This window comes from Schistocerca piceifrons, chromosome 7, assembly GCF_021461385.2.
Source record: "Schistocerca piceifrons isolate TAMUIC-IGC-003096 chromosome 7, iqSchPice1.1, whole genome shotgun sequence".
In the NCBI taxonomy this organism is placed as follows: domain Eukaryota; kingdom Metazoa; phylum Arthropoda; class Insecta; order Orthoptera; family Acrididae; genus Schistocerca; species Schistocerca piceifrons.
This window is the reverse complement of record NC_060144.1, coordinates 61,925,104-61,943,235: the sequence shown is the minus strand read 5'-3', so window position 1 is coordinate 61,943,235 and position 18,132 is coordinate 61,925,104. Positions and strand designations below refer to the sequence as shown.

Here is an 18,132-nt window from a genome sequence, read left to right as displayed (position 1 = left end):
GATTTGATTTAGTTTCTTTTATTTTTGGAGATTAAACTTGTCTAAATGAGAAGATAGGTCCACAAAAAAAAGAAAAAAAGTGGTAACTGTGCTGAACTGTAAAGCAGTTCAAAACTACCTCGTGCCACATATTTGTTTATTTTTTCGCAACTTTATGAAACTTTTTTTCACAACTGAGAACTGTCCGTCCTGTCATTGAAATGTGTGTTTTTCTGTAGTCTTGGCAGTTACACTGGTTATAGAGTATGGGTAATGTGGGAGGAATAGTTATCGTTGCACGTAAACGTGATGAATAGTGAGAGCAGGCGAGGTACCACATAGACGCCTCACGGAAATGAAAACAACAAATGAACGGGTGTGAACTACGTAACAACAAAGGAATTCAAGATTCAAAACTTTCAAAACGGAAGGAAACTTCAAAAACGTCAGAAACGTATGTTTTGACAGAGCATAGAGAAACCGTGTGGTTGTGAAACTATTGCGCTGATTTGTTGCAGCTTATGTTACAAACTATTACGTTTTCATCATTTCCTTGGGAGTGATCACATTCACATTCTTACGATCATCTAAATCGGGCAAGGAGGCGTATCTCACTCACCAGGCTTACAAATAAAGTGCGCCGGCAAGAGATTCCTACCATACGACACACACTGTCATGTATGCCGTGTATGACGCGGCTAACTTGTTTTCCGGAGGAGAATTTGGTTGACTTGTCGCCTTGTCACGAAACGTCTGCGGTTCCCATTCGAAAGCCACTTCCTTTCGGCTGCTGATTGAGTAGTTGTGCACAATCAACTATCATTATAGGTCCCTTCTTTACACCTCGCTGTTGCAAACTGACGTTACACCACAACACAGACACAAATTTGAATAAAGCGAACAACGAGAAAATTGGTAAGAGGAAGGCGTGACAGTCCAACAGCGTGACCACTTAACCACGACGCCACTCCTGTTACAGCTTGGTATACTGTATATTGGACTTCCTGTCCTTGGATCGTTCACTGTTTCTATTTCGCTCTTTTTCGCAGTTCTGTGCACCTTCTGCCCATTTTCAAGCTTGATCTGTGTTCTGTTTATGACGGGCTGTCCACTGGGACCTCTTACCACTAAATCTGAGGGGGGGTGGGGGGAAGGCGGGGGGGGGGGGGGTGCGATTGAGAGTTTCCCTTGTGAGAACATCCAAACTAAAAACACACACACAAAACTCCCTGCAGTTCGCTTGAAACCGCACGCTGGTTTGCGGGTTGAGTATGAAATTTCTACGGGCGCCAAAATTTCACCCATTTCAAACGAAAACGTACCTCCAGCTCCAATAAAAGTTAAGGACAGACATAAATTTCTGAAGTTTTATGTGGTTTTTGTAGATCGCAAAAAAACGCCGTATCTTGAAGCAAACGCAATTTTATACGAAGCTTTTGAAAGGCGAGTTGCTGAGTGAGATAATTTCGTAATCAACGGAAACAAATTTATTTTGAAGATTTCAATAGCTTGGGATACATGACTCGATTAATCTGAAAGTGTTTCACAGACAAGAATACACCCTCCTTTAAGAAAGAAAAGTGAGGGAACCCATGGCTCTACTTAACTATAAGAACCACCGAATTTTTACGTGCTTAGAGCCACGACAGGTACCTATACCGTATGTGAATTTAAGATTTTTTGCGTGACTTTTGTAAGTGAAAGATTTTAAAGCAATTTTCTTTCGCCCCGAGTCTGTGTCTCATAGCATAAGCAAAACCGTTTCTGCTCTGCGGAAGGCGCTAAACGCGAGGGGTATTTTGCAGCAAGCCCTGAAGTTGTGTCTTCCGCAGCCGTTATCTTCGCGCTCGACTAGCGCCCTTGAGCGCCGAGAAGTGCAGGCGGTCCAGTCCCGCCCGTGTGTTGCGTTGCGCGCAGTTTCCAAACACCGGGGCCAAGGTCAACCGACCAGCATCTGGCCAGCACACCAAAACACAGGCAGCACCAGCGCCAACGACGACGGCGCTCCGAACTATCGCTGCATTCCGTGAGGACGAGTGTGGGTGGGGATAGGTGGGGGGCGGCGAGCAAGGGAGGGGAATCACGATGCTTCGCCTTATCCGCGTAAACACAAGAAAGGCGTCTCAGCTGATGTCACGCGACATATTAACACATCGGTAAGGAATCTCGTGCTTACATCTGAACCTCTGAGGCCTAACGGGAATTACCGACAGGACATCGTGGACAATTTCTTTGGTGTATCTAGATTCCGGAGGCCCTGTTACTCAAACGTTCAGTGCGGTATGTTCTCTCACGTACAACGTGAGCTCTTTCCCCAGTATAGACACGCTAGGCAGGCTGCGATCACGTCATGTGGTGCACTATAAAAATCACTCCAAAGGTCGCCAGCCTCACTTTGACCCGCGAGATACAGTTGAACACCACGACTCTGAAGTCAATAATTGAAATCCCTTTAGCTATGTAACTACGTTGACGAAGGATACCGAGATCCGACCACTGGGCTGGAATGTGTCCAGCGCCAACAGCTCATACACCGCCTCCACCGGGACCTATTTACTGCCGTCGATAGTTTCCACTGAGCAATCAGTAATACAGCTCAAATTCAATAGGGAAAAAGTCGCACCAAAATCTCTCTCTCAAATTAGCAACAAATAAACTGAAATTTACTTGGTATCAATTAACCCCATCACTTTTATCCATCACCACCTCCAGCTACTGATGCATCCACACGCTGCTCTGACGACTCTTTCTACCGCACAAGTCGATGCTCATTAATTCGAAAAAAATCGCGGAGAAAAATGGGAAAATGCTTGCGCAGAATCCAATGCCCGCGCACTTTCGAATTTTTGCACCCTTTGCGAACCGAAAAAATAGCCTCGTTGATCACTGACTCCAGACTTCCAGAAGGATAAGCGCTTTAAAAAACACATCCGCCGGAGAGCGACCACCACTTGCCATCTCAACCCCATTGAGAGCTGGCAGCCGACTTCTCAACTTCACGAACTCCACATCGCTCCGCGACATTGCTTACCCTTTACGCATTCCAGCCAATCAGGTACAATGCGGCCTCCTGCCAGGACACTGAGAAGCTTTTCTGCAATGGACTGTGGAACTTACAGCCGTCGTGGGGAAATAACTCTTCCTGTTAAGTGCGATATGCAGTCCCCGGCCACAGCCCATTTACGAGGATTAGGGAAAGATCGACCCATCAGCTGCAGGCTGAGAGAAAAGCGTCTCGTCCCTTCAGCCGGATTCAGGCCCGGGCGGCAACAATAGAGAGCAGGGGTAGTATACATGGCTGGTTGGGAAACATGTTCTAGTCTTCACACGGCTGTTTGCACTTTGAAAAACAAGTTGCAGTACATTCTCCTGTCAGAGATTAGAGTTTGGAGGGAAAATATCTGTCCAATAATCAGTGTTGTTCTAACTGTACAGCATACACTTTTTTTTACACCACGCACAGGCCTTTGACGTAATTGATGAGTAGGAATTTCAGACCTCCAGAGAAGGCTGTTTTGTGAGATCCGTACACCCATAATGCTGTGTGTTTCCATCATAAAAAAGGAAGCGTTTTGTGATCAACCCCTCCATCGTTCACAGACTGCAACAGCCACTCTCGTTATATCTATGTTGGGCAGCAGTGTAAGAACGGTTACGGGAGAATAGTTCGAGCACAGCTCCGCTAGCAAGCGCTACTGGCTACAGGATGCAACGATTTTCTCACGCTGCTGTACAAGGCATTCTCAGCTCGTCTAGAATATTAACCTGTGGGCGAAAACAGATACGCCACATGCCAAGTTGAAGCAAAGGATCACAAATAAGGAAATTGTTCATCCACGAGACCTTCGTAAACAAGTTTACACTTGCTCAGGAATGTTGAAACAGTATGTTGAAAAGTGTGAAAGGCGCGGAAACATTGACGAATATAGCGAACATTTATCGTTCAGAAGTCTTCGCTGACGTGTTACAAATCGCGTAAGTGGTCTAAGGAAAACTCAAAACATGTCAGATCTGTTTATTTCTGTAATGTTACTGGTGTTACAATCACATCTATACTAAGCTCGACTGTACCAAAATGTGTTCGAGATGAGTCCAAGACATTACAAAAATAGAGTCCGCCTCCAATGCACAGTGAACTTCAGCCGGTGTCACGGGATGTCCGCCCCGAACAAATGCAACTAACAAAATATTTAAAAAAGAAAAAAATTAACAAAAGGTGATCAGCGTGACAGAACGTCAATCCCAAGAGCCCGGGTTCGATTCCGGCTAGGTCGGAGATTTTCTCCTCTCAGGTACTGTGTGTTGTGTTGTCCTAATAGTCATCATTTTATCCCCATCGATGCAAAAATACATCCGAGCTGTTCGAAAGAACACACACCATTTTGATCTACCAGCCAATATGAATTAAGACACAAAGCAATTACAGACACTGACTGCGACTGGGCATTGATTTAAATCAATCAGGAAAGTTGACAAATTGTGCCGGACTGGGATTCGAACCCGGGTCTCCAGCTTACTAAGCAGGTGCGCTGACCACTGCGTTATCAGGACACAGAGGTCATCGCAACTGCACGGAATATCATAGCCCGCCTCCTGTCTCACCCAAATTCTCGACTTATCCACATGCTACTGATGTAGTGCCTCTCGCACATTATCCTCGTTTCTCGGGGGCATCGTCGATTCCAGAGTTCGAGCCTGGTGTCCATCCGCTCCGAAGACATCGCTGGCCGACCTTGTCTTAATTACATATATGTAGTGTCTGTTCTTTCGGACAGCGGCCTCTACGCATTAATACACACAGACATCACAGCCACTGTCGGAGAGTGGGCATTGATTTAAATCAATAGGGAAAGTTACAGACCTCATTATATCATGCGATAAGTTAGTGATTCCCACTAGAGCTTCAGCCTCTAACTTGTGCACCTAAAAATATAATACATAAAGTCTGGGTCGTCAGGACCTACTTAGTTTTGGTATATTTTGGCAAAAAAGAAAACAGTTTGGTGGCATTTAAATATGGAACATTTAAAAACGTCTTTGGAACCAAGTGAATGTTTTTAGCTGTTGAGTTTCGCTTCTTTTATATACCAAGCATCTTCAGTGGCCTGTAATACACGTTTATTTTTATATACATAATAACTGCAACACGTAGTATTTACAAGTATGTTACTATGTTACATTTTCTTATGCATTTCTCTTGTTTTTCAGGTTAGAAGCAATTTTTGTACCAGGAGTTTCGCTAGGTTAAATTATCATTTGGTGTTACTTACAATTTCCAATGTTGTTAGTCTGTGTGTGTGGTCTTGGATATGTGTTTACTTGGTCCCTGTACCCGAGATGGTCTATTTCTGGCGTTTTTTACACACATTTATTAAAACACTTCACTTTCGCTCATCAATGTGTGTTGAACGTGTGTATATTTACCAGTGTAATGTTGCCAACTGACTGTGTGTTCATCTTTTGTCTTCTGTTTTTGTTATGTTTGGTTTTATATTTGTTCATTTGTTTTGTGTGTGAGGGAGAGAGAGAGAGAGAGAGAGAGAGAGAGAGAGAGAGAGAGAGAGAGAGAGAGAGAGAGATATATATATATATATATATATATATATATATTTCATTAATTATTTATTATGGTTTCGTTTCCATTTCTTTTTGTTATTTTTGTGATTTATTGCTCATATTGATTTGGTCATTCATTACTTTCTTTTTCATTACAAGGGCTCTTTGTATATGAAAAACTTCCTTTAATGTCTGGAGTTTTTTGTTGTACCTGTTCACTCTAATAATTTTCACGCGCTGTTCCATGCTGGGTGGTTCATTTCCATGTTGTATCAAGTGTTCAGCAAATGACTATTTTCATACTTACATATTCTTATACGTTCTTTGTACCTGGTTTTGAAATTTCTGTCTATCTTCACAGATGTACTAATTGACGTTCTTGACATTCGAACGGCTACATACCTGCTTCTTCGTATTTCGCTGGTTTGTCTATTGTCGTTTTTAAATGTGACTTGAGTGTGTCTTGTTCTGTAAGCAATGGTTAAACCTTGTTTCTTTGGTATATTTGCTATTCTGTGTGTTGATTTGTGTTTGTATGTTAAAATGTACCATTTCTTTCTGTTAGTTATATTATGAGTGTTGCTGTTTTGTGCTGCTTTGTGACCTGTAGTGTGTGTATTCGGCGGTTTGTCTTCTCTGCTTGTTTTCATTTTTCTTTGGTTGTGTTCTGATTTTGTGGTTCAGTCTTTGTATTATATGGGTGTTATATCCATTGTTTGTAGCTATGAGTGGTTTTGTTTGTAATTCTTTTCCATAATTTTCTTTGCTAATTCGAAGGCAGTCTTTTTGTAAGTAAAATTCCTTTTCAAATTGGAGGTAGTTTTGTGATGTGATTGCTTTGAGGGTTTCGGTTATTTCTCTAACATTATCTGCAGGTAGTTTCCTGTATGTCAGTAGGTTTTTTTCAATTAGTTTTATCGTGTCTGCGTTGGGTATCAACGTGTACATTTTCTCTATATCGAAAGAGATGAGTGATACTATTAATGGAATGTGTTAGTCTCATTTGTGTTACGAGTTTATTTTATTTTTCACCGTTCTGTGCGTGAAAAAACGCCAGAAATCGGCCATCGAGAGTACGGGGACCCAGTAGACATCTCCAGAATCACACACATGAACTAACAACACTGAGAATCGTAATTAACATCAAATGATGATTTAACATTCCGAAACATATCCCGTAAAATTTGTTTCTAACCTGAAAAACAAGAAAAAGATGACATTTGTAACATTAGTACCAATGCAACTGAAACCAGTCACTTTTCTGAAACGGTTATTTATTCCCTGAATTGGTTTTCGAACCTTTTTAGTCTCCTCTTCAATCGGTGTACAGGAGGTTACAGAAGGTTACAGAACTATTTCAAAACGTAATGCTGGGTGCTGTCCTGCGACAGTACGGGCGGCTGTTGTCAATTTCCATCTGCCCGCTTCCTTTGTGATGGACAGTTGGTTAGCACATCACTGACTCCTACAGTGTATGTACGCCTGTGCGCTTTAATATGGAAACTTTGCCAGCATCCAGCATGTGCTGTACAACTTACTTGTGCATTTGTAAGATTTACATTAGCAACATACTTGCAACTACTACATAAAGAATTTATTACATATGTGAAACCGAACACGTATTATAGGCCACTGAATATGCTGTGTAAATAAAAGTAGCGAAACGCGTATGGCAAAAATCTAACAGTCTTTCATTTATTTACAAAGGTGGAACTTATCTCCCTGAATTTTGAAGCAACTAAGGAACGACGGAGAGCGGAAAAATGACGGTTTAATAACGATTTTTTACTACCGTTTCATAAGCGTATTCATCATTTCTGATCATATCTTATAGACGTCATAAAAACAGACACTGAAGAGCATAAAATAAAGAACGTGAAAAATATAATTTTCCAAAGTCCTACAAATCACCTACAATTACTAACCTAAACAATTGAAACTTCACATTTAAACACAGAATAGAGGGTGCTTCAGAACTGTAAACCAAAAGAAAAGTTCAAATTCAGAATAAAAATTTCTACAGGCATAACTTATGGGGGGGGGGGGGGAGGGGGGATTTTATTGTTAGTAATGTTAGTGTCTTTACCAGTCAATTTCTGTATTTTTATTCATTCGAACTACCGAAACAGTTTGGACACAAAATAATGAGACATTTCAAACACGACGGTGAGGTACAATCTTGTGAATCATTTCTGTCTTTCCAGTCTGTTTTATTAAGTATGTTGGCGGAAATACAGAACACTGAAAATGATGCCGAGAAAAAACTATTTTCACTAAAGCTACACCTGTGTCCCTGGAACCCGATCACCTTCATAGAAGAAAAGACACGCCTGTAACGATGTTGTGGGCTGGTAGCCACCAGGGAGAAGCTGGTGAGTGTTATTACAGATATTGCGGCGCTGGATAAATTGAAGTCCCCTTGGGTTCCTAGGAACAAGGTGTACCAGTAACGGATCAGTTCCAATAGCAAATTTTTGAATGGAAATATCTGGATCCGCCACTGCGAAACAATTCAAGTCTCACGCGTCTGCCAGGAAATTACGTTAACGGACTTCTGAAACTTCGACCTGAAACAATATTCTGACAATGCGCTGTGAACAGTAACTTTCCAACATGCTTCAATAAAATGAAACCTGCGGTGAGAATATAGCGCCGAGTTGCTTCACGACAACTTATGGCCACAAACAGCTCCGAGAACGGGAGACAAGCGAAAATATGGGCTCGGTGGATATTGCCGGCTGCATGTTACACTCCAGATCTCGGGCTGTTCAGTTATCATTTGTTCGTGTCCAGGGAAGTTTCTCATGCAGCACCAAGCACGGAGAGAACAACGAACGTCGTCGAACATGCCATACAAGAGTGGGTCCGGCATTACGGTCAAGAATTCTTCGCCTGCGGAATTGGAAAGGAAAGCTCACAGAGCGACGGGGTTAAAGCCAAAATGCTGGCAGAGACAGCAGTGAAAAGTAACGTAAGCTCCATTAGCGTTGGTCTTTCTTTTTTTATCTTTCTTAATTATTGAAATGAAATGTGAGTGTACCTTCGACCTGCCGACGGGCAGACCGGTCGCTTAGCGTAAGTTCTTTTTAGCTGATGCCGCTTCGGCGACTGACGTGTCGATGATGAAATAATGACGAAGACAACACAGCACCCAGCCCACGAGGAGCGGAGAAAATCTCCGACACGACCGGGAATACAACCCGGGCCCCTCGCATGGAATTCTGCTACACTGATCACCAAGCTACGGAGCCGAATCGTTCATTACTGACAGCGGTCAAATAACATTATGTTACGAAACTGAAACGGGAGGTGCAAGTTCATATATAAAATTACAGATGCAGACACATTTTTTAAACACCGTGAGAATATGTTTCTACCATTCATTTACAGCAGTGCATAGCCAGAAAATAAACAGTTACACGTGTACTTCTGGCTTTTCACAAAATTACTGTGTCATTTTGTGCAAAAACACCGGTAACCGCACATAAAATACATGTATTTATGATAGTACAACAAATACCTAGTCATTTTATGTAAACTAAGTCAACGTTTCCGTACTTCATCGGGCACAAGTATTTCAAATGAGGATATGTACAGTGTCAGAACAAAACTGAGTTTAGTTTAACGAGAGAAATTAAGAAATTTTAATAGAAAACTTCTTGTTTTCTCTTTAGGCTAAAGAATAATTCAAAGTCTCACGGCCAGTCTGAGCACTTGTGATGTAAATAGAGATTACATTTCTCCAACGATCTTACCATTACTGATGTTTTCTATTTAAGTCGATATTAAGGCTGGGACTTATTTTCTTTGATACATCAGGAAGCAAGATGCTAAAGCGGAGTTTTACATGGTTCCCGATAGGTGGCAGCAGTGTGCGCCCACTTCACTCCTAGTAAAAATGGTGTCTGGACAACAAGAAGAGTTTTGTGTTCTACGTTTTGCGCAGTGCGGGTCAGTAATAACTGTTCAGCGTGACTTTCGTACTGGGTATTGTGTGGATCCTCCTACAGTACAGAACATTACACGATGGCATGATCAATTCCGAGAAACTGGTTGTTTGTGTCATGATGTGAGAATATGGGGTACGGAACAACCACATGAAATTTTACAACATGAGAGGGACTCTCCAAAATTCACGGGAAAACGTGTATGATTTTCCTCTGCCGAGAACACTTACAGGAGGCACATATCTTGATATGCTTGAGAACTTTCTTTTCCCACAGTTGGAGGCTGATTCGAACGACATCGTTTACCAACAGGATGTGGCACCGCCACAGTAGCATCTGGAAGTGCGGGAATTTTTAAATCAAAAGAGTACTGAACGACTGATCTGTCGCACTGGACTGGATGATTCAGCCTTACATTACTGACCTCCAAGGTCACTGGACCTGACTGTATGCGATTATTTGTTGTGGGGGGGTATATAAAGGACTGTTTATGTGCCTCCGTTACCACAACAATGAATGAACTGAGACGTCGCGTAACAGCAGCTGTGGAAGCTGCAGCTCAAGACATGCTCGCTGCAGTGTGGGAACATCTCATAAGGGGGGGGGGGCATATTGAACACCTATGAAAAGGTGTGAAAAAGAACTGAAAAAACTGAGTTTCCCGTTCATCAAAAAACAAAATTCATTGTATATGTATATTAGTTTTAGATATATAGACGTGCCAAATCGGATGATTCTTTTTGATATACCCTGTAGCACCCGGTGGTCTGGATAAACACGTCTTTCATCAAACGTTTTGTCATTTCCTCAAGTATTTGCTGAAAGCAAAAATTTGCAAAGCGACAGAATCTTTGTTTCTTATGCGACCTCACAGAGTGGTGTAAGACTTGATGTCAGAGGTGAATCGAAGGTAGGCTAACAGCATGTACCTCACACCTCAGCATTACCTGACCTTGATCGCTTGACACTGATCTCTAGATACGGTACACATCCCGCGAGCAACAATGTCGACTGACACCCGTTGTTTTTTGGCCGAAAGCACTGTGAATCATTACCAGTAATCGGACGCAGGGCAGTGAAGTATATTGTATGAGGGGCCTTTCTGGCCTAATAAATAAAAAGTGACGAATTTCACAATACCAATTTATTTTTCAATTTAACACCGGTGTACGCTAATACACTTGCGGGCACGCTCAGATAACTTCTACAAACCATTCATTCAAATATAAGCTCTTCGATTTCGAGTCCAACCAAGCGTTCACACCATCAAACACTGTATCATCATTGTCAGATCGTCGTCCTTTGAGATCTTTTTTTAGGTTTGGAAGAAGAAAAGTCTGATGGAGCCAAATCAGGAAAATACTGCGGATGACGTAACAATTCTAACCCGCAGTCACACAGAGTTTCGAGTGTTGGAGGGTTCTGTACGCTGGTGCGTTGTCCCGACGCAAAAGAACTCCGCGCGCCAAATTTCCGCGCCGTTTTTTCTTTATCTCTTCCCTTAAGAGGCGCAGGAGGGTGCAGTAGTGCGATGCATTGACAGTTACGCCCTTTTGCAAGCAATCCACCATAATTACCCCTTCTGCATCCCAGAAGACCGATGCCATCACCTTATCGGCTGATGTTTGCACCCGGAACTTTTTTTGGGGTAGGATGTTTCCATTGTTGTGACTTGTTTTGTCTCAGGAACAAAGTCGTGAACCCACGTTTCGTCCATTGTCACATACCCTGCCAGAAAGCCATCTTCATCCGCTTCAAACTGGCGGATGATTTCTTTACAACACTACACACGCTCCCACCCCCGATCCGCATTCAAGTCTTTCGGCATCCACTGAGACAAAACTTTACGCATTCCCAAAATATCCACAACAGTGTCATGACCACGCCCATGGGAGATTACAAATGTGGTTTCGATGTGCTGCAACACTGTTCGACGAACCTGCAAAAGCATATAGTAAATTGCAGTCTGTTTCATCAGTGGCAACGGTGACACGCCTTCCGCTCCTAGGCGCACCTTCCACATTCGTTCTTCCACGTTTGACGCGGACACACATTTTCACTGTTGCATAAGACGAAGCACTGTCTTTAAATGTATCCCGCATGTCCTCCGCAATTTCATTGGGCGTCACTCCCTACAAATGAGGATATTCAGTTACAGCGCGGCTCTTGATTCTCTCGATATTCGCCATTTTGCTTTCACTACGGTATACAAAGCTTCCTAGCGACAAAATAACGACGATGGAGCCGCGAAATTTGACTTGCTTATGCACAGAGGGTCACTACACAAGTCGGCGGTGGTGTCTGTGCGAGACATTACGGTCAACTATTTCCGGCTAGCAACTTTTCGACCACCCCTCATGATTATCCAATAAAGGAGTGTAACGTTGTTCCAGAAATTCATATGTCCTGTCTAGTATAAATTTCCAATGAGACAATAGATCGCCACATTTCCGTAAAGAAAATCATAGAAATGGAAACAACATATTACCTCCTCCCATATCCGTCTCGCATAATGACTACGGCGTGGAAATCAGAACTTACGGAGTCTTAAGGTGTGCTTAAATGAGCCATATTTTACTTCAATATATGGCCGCAATAGCTTTACCATCAACAGTGCTGCTATGTGGTTATAATAGAAGGCACTTTTGAAAAACGGGGGGGGGCAATATTGCTGTTGCGGGTAGTCAACGACGTATTGCCGAGAGGTTACCTGGGTTCTCCACAAAGGGGGAGAATATTTCGTATTGCAGGGCAATATCTCTCTTTGTCCTTGTTTGTATATTTCGTATTGTAGGGCAATAGCTATCTTTGTCCTTGTTTGTACATGCTTCATTCTCGCTCTTGACTTCGTTTCCTACTTCTCTCACCGGCAGCGCTACAGTCACTTCTCTGAGAGACAGCAATACTGTATAGATTCGCGTTTGTTCGGAAGTTTGCTCGCGTGCACATAGTCGCATAGCAGTTGTCTGTTGCGGTATGTTTGTTGTACGCAGCAATGGAAAAGCGGCCAAACGAGAGAACTATAAATATTATAAATGTTATTCATCTACAGTCAGAGCTACGGAACGTGTACATAGAGCTCATCACCATTTGTTGAAAACCGAAATGTGATTGCTAATGCATTGAAGTATACAATGTTACAGATCGATTTTAGCAATTGTCGGACCAACTGCTTTTACAACATATGCGCAATCACGTTTCGATATTCTGGAACAGGTATACATGCAACATTAGTTAACTATTTAAATTTTCAGAAGCTTTCTGCCAGCTTAAAAAAGAACACGCATCAACAAAGCCCGATTTCTGTTGTTCTTACTTGACATCTTGTTCCATGCAAAAGCAGTAGAGGCGTACTCCCTGTCACCACATGGCGTTCGCCCATTTTGTAGCAACAGTGTGTCCCCTTATAAATATCGGCCCGGAATTGTATTACCCCGACAATGCCGGGTAATAGAGGCTGGAATGTTGTATTACATGTGGTCGCAGTTCATGTGCCCGCAATGTTGCCGGACAACATTGTCGCCAATAGGCAATGAAAAGCTGAGATTCTCCACTCTCCGTATCTATTCCTTTCTTCGGCGACAGTATTAATACAACCTAAAAATAAAATTAAGGCAATTGAAATTATTTGTCATAGCACCAGGCTCGTCGACTGTTGCCTTTAGATTCAATACAGCGTTCTACTATCACATACGTACAACTTGCCAAATTTCACTGTCAGCAAGTCGTCATTCTGACGATTGTAGACGCAGAAATGACATGACCGACTTTTCTCTTCCTTGGGCAAATGGATCGTCATGAACAATGTTGGAAACGCCGTGTGGCTAGGACCTCCCGTCGGGTAGACCGTTCGCCTGGTGCAAGTCTTTCGAGTTGACGCCATTTCGGCGACTTGCGTGTCGATGGGGATGAAATGATGATGAAAGACACGCAACACCCAGTCATCACGAGGCAGAGAAAATCCTTGGCCCCGTCGGGAATCGAATCCAGGACACCGTGCGCAGGAAGCGAGAACGCTACCACAAGACCACGAGCTGCGGACATGAACAACGTTAATATACAGAGACTGCAATAGTACTATACAATTTTATCAACTCGATACTGGATTATCCATCTAAGGTTCTTTCAATTGAAAATTGCAGTAATTCAAAACAAAACCGCCTTTTGCATGCAGCACATGAAGATTTCTTAATGTAATTTGTGCACCCAGACGCGTTTCGCCTTAGCTACAAAACGTCTCCAGTGAGTGTCCTGAAATATTACACGATATTTTCGCCTGCATATATGGGTCATAGTTTGCGCTGCTTCCTGGACTCGGGAAGGCGCCCGGCCCCGGATCGAATCCGCCTGGCGGATTAATGACGAGGGCGGGTGTGCCGGCCAGCCTGGATGTGGTTTTTAGGCGGTTTTCCACATCCCCCTAGGTGAATACCGGGCTGGTCCCCATGTCCCGCCGCAGTTCCACGTCTCGTAGACATCTGAACAATTTCGCACTATTCCATGGATTACACTAGTCGCAGACAGTTGGGGTACACTAATTCCTGCCCAGGGGGTATGGGGTGGCGGCAGGAAGGGGATCTGGCCACCCCTTCAACTAATATTGCCACATCCGATTAACCGTGCCGACCCTGAGTATCCGCGGGAAAAACGGCACAAGCAAAAGGCAAAAGATATTGGTCATCAGTTGCATGTTTAAGTCAGATTTAAAACAATCCACTGAAGTTTTTATAATAAAATGGAAAGCTACTTACAGATCAGCATCTAATTCATTATTTGGAAGCAAAACAGCTTTCTCTCATACGGCAATCTGGTTGAGAGTTCGCTGTTTTCCTTATGGTCACTATTTCCGAAGTATAGCTCCGTAAGTGCATTTTTCTGTGCCTCGAGTGTCGTTCGTTTCTGCAAATGTTATCGATTCTCTCTCTCTCTCTCTGTGTGTGTGTGTGTGTGTGTGTGTGTGTGTGTGTGTGTGTGTGTGCGTGTGTGTGCGCGCCTTTTTATAATTTATTTTTTCACATTTTTTCCGTTTTATTATTAGTTCATTTTTCATTTATAAGCGAGGGAGAGAAATGGGATTTGTGATTATCATTGCATGATTAATCAATGTAAGTTGCGAGTGGTTAGTCACATAATCTAGACAACGATTTAAGTTCGGAGTCACGGCCACTAGAATCGCCTAAACCACTTTTGCGTCTATGTTTTTCTAACTGCCCACCGGTTCTACAGTAATGACGATTTATAAAGTACTTACAGCAAGTTAAAATAATGAGTACTTAGCAAATTTTTTATGTAAAATTTTATGAAAACCTAATGAAAAAGCTTTTAGTATCTCTACTGCCCACTATGAAAGCTGGAAAGTCCTCTAATGGGCTGTAGGGACCAGGGTGACTACCATTGGCCTAGCTTTAACGATGAGCAACGCAATTAAATACACTGACCTGATTGCGTGTTCATACCGGGGAAAACGAAGAACCGTGGACGGCGTATTCTGGTTTGAATTAACGAGGCAAGTTTGGAAATTGCATCTTTATTGTCTTTGATCGTGCAGTGTCTCCGTCCGCTTCTTATATAGAAAATTCTGCTGCACAGAAGGCAACAGCACCGCAGCTGAGAATTGTGGAGCAGTCGAGTTACTAGCAGTGGAGCGCCCATTATCCAATTCGAACGGATCATTGGACCAACGAGATACAAGTTAAGATGGGCCTGCCAACAATGGCGGGAGGAGAAGGGGGTGCCAACAGGCGCGAACGCAAGCGGCATCACCAAAGGAAGGTCACCGTTGTCTCCGCACCGTTTATTTTGACAGTCATCGGCACTTCAAATCGCAAATTTCTAGTAATGAGTACCGACGACTAAGCAAAACTCTTCGAAGAAATACCTGTATCTGTATACGAAAATTTGAAATTTCGGTCATACTACTTCTGAGGATGTCTAAATACAGACGGATCCAAAGCAATGAATCGCTCGAGGAATTTGACAAACCTGCTAGATACTACAATGGGATCACAAATTCTGGAATGCAGACGCATTGAAAATGTAGTTGATAAAGTTTCCGTTACAGACGACAGAACTACACGGCTGCAGAGGTCACGAAAACAAAAACTTTTTGACGAACACACGACTTCTAGAAAACCGTAGAGGAGGAAAAGGCAGCGAAATAATCAGCCATCTCATGTTCCAACTAAAGGCTTGATGAATAAGCAGGAAATCCTTGCGAACTTGCTCCTGTACAAAAACTGTCATTGATGGAGAAATACCTTATAAAGCGGAAGAAACAAGTCTGCAAATCTGAAAGGCGGGTGAACTAAAATTTTAAAATGAAACAGTCGCTGGTGGTACTGGCAAAAGTCCCGAGTTAGAGTCTCGGTCCGGCACACAGTTTTAATCTGCCACGAAGTTTCATATCAGCGCACACTCCGCTGCGGAGTTAAGATTTCATTCTGGATACTGTGCTATTGTCTAGCAGTGCGAAATATTAAAATTAATATGGCAGAAATTTTCTACAAGTCCGTATTAGGGGTATGACATAACATGTCATTCGACTCCATTCAGTCAATAAGAGCACGTTTAAATAACACATTTCTTATTGCAGCGCGTTTATAAGTGGTAATATTTTAAAACTCCAAAATCGTCACTTTCCATTACATTCATGTGGTATCACTCGTCTTATCACGCCAACTTTCTGACAACACCAAACAACCATACATGTAATGAATCACAAAGAAGTATACTTCGAACACGGGTCGGAGGTTTATGATTACTATCGGAAATACTTTCTGTAGTAAATAATATTTTAGGTTCAGCACTTCCGAACAGATTTCACAATTTCATTTCAGCTACGTTCATTTCATCCACATAACGTCTATTCATTTAATCTCAATGAAATAATTGTGGTTAGTGGCTGTAACTGAAACAAAGATCACATGTATTCCTCCTCCGATATAACGCAACACAGCACACAGCTGTCAACATCCCTCTACCCTGTGTAATTTCTTTGTAGAAAGCAACTTTCTTGCTCGAGAACGCTACATTCATCTTTAAGTGGGCAGCATTGTATCAGTTCTCTATTATTCTTAGTATATTTGCTGTCAAGAAAAATTGCAAGTGCTGTATACGAATACCGTTATTTTCTAGTTTGCTGCAGATCTCCACACAAGTATATCCTGTACAAGCTTCTTCATTTCAGTATAACTACCGCAATCTACGTCTATTTCGACCTGTTTACTGTATTCAATCCTTTGTTTCCCTCTACCATTCTTATTCCCATACCTACTTCCACTACCGACTGAAAATGCCTCGATCCCCCAGGATGAACCGATTCCCCGTTTCAGTAACATTGTGCCACAAATTTCTTTTATCCTAAATTCGACTCAGTCCCTCATTTGTTAGTCTATCTACCCATTCAAAAGCTTCTTATCCGAACTCCATATCGTCCACATTTCACTTCCGTACAAGGCTACACGCTTGTGAAAACACTGCCTAATACCGAAATTGATATGAGATGGTTGCCTTTCTTGCTATTGCCAGTCTGCATTTTTATCCCCTCTGCTTATCCCGTTGTCACCTGTGTATTCAGAATCTTGCCATTGTACTATGTATGCATTGTATCTTCAGTTTCTGCAAACACAATCAATCGCAGTTACTTATTAGCGTCTCACGTCGTTAAATATCGACATCTATAAACTACAAACATGAGAGAGAACGATTTCACTTATTTCTACTACGTCTGTATATCAAAAAATTAGCGTATCGTAAATTTGGCACTCTGCTGTGTGTGTGTGTGTGTGTGTGTGTGTGTGTGTGTGTGTGTGAGAGAGAGAGAGAGAGAGAGAGAGAGAGAGACGCATATGTGAAATGCATGGGCATATCCTATGACTACTATCTTACATGCTAAAGTTGGCAACTGAACAGTGTAAACAAATATTGTAGCTCCTTTATCTACATCCTGTTTTGCTGGTATTGACAGTTTTCTTGTTTGGTATTTAAAATTATGAGCTAAGAATAGGCACAAAAGCTGCCAAAACACTTAAGGCATTTTCTTCCAAATGTGATCACTGCCTCGGTTTGCAATACTTCCGTGCTAAACTCAAATACTGGCTACATAACAGAGAACTATCCGTCAGCGCCGGAAATGTGCATCCCAAACACAAACATAAACATTGCGAAATGTCAGATCACACATGTAAACAAAAATAGATTTCAGTTTTTTTTTAATATCGACAGTGATGCGACGGTATGAAATCATTGATAGAACCAGCTGCGTACTTACTAGCAGAGGAGAATCACTGCGTTCAGGCACAAGACGCCTGAAGGGAAATTCCGCGCACAGACACTGCAAACCAAACGCACGACCGTCCTCCAACGAGGCTGGTCAAACTCTGCGCCCGCGCGACCACGCTGAGCCCGGGCCGCATCTCCCCTCCACGCGGTCCCGTCGGCGGCCCCGAATCGAGCGTGGCAATTGAAACAGCGGGGACTGCGCAGGCGCACAGGCGACGAGTCCCGAGGGCATTTAAACGGTGCCGGCGAAAGATGGTGCCCTTCTGCACTTAAAAGGTCAACTCGGCCGGATGAAAGGAGCACGTGCACAGAATATGTACTACTTTCTTTGTTTTCTTCCTTCTTTGTTTTTCTTGGAGGCAATACCTGA

At 42.7% G+C, this 18,132-nt stretch overlaps 1 protein-coding gene across 5 annotated transcripts in view; it reads right to left on the bottom strand.

Moving 5' to 3' along the window:
• The window catches only part of LOC124805094 (guanine nucleotide exchange factor for Rab-3A-like), a 494,280-nt gene extending 476,412 nt beyond the window's left edge, over positions 1-17,868 (bottom strand). For 4 of the 5 annotated variants that reach the window (XM_047265532.1, XM_047265533.1, XM_047265534.1 and 1 more), the window contains exon 1: positions 17,752-17,868. The gene's annotated coding sequence lies outside the window, so the exon portion shown is untranslated. The remainder of the gene's footprint in view (positions 1-17,751) is intronic. The other variant, XM_047265536.1, reaches the window with a different exon arrangement.
• Between the last annotated feature and the right edge of the window lie 264 nt (positions 17,869-18,132).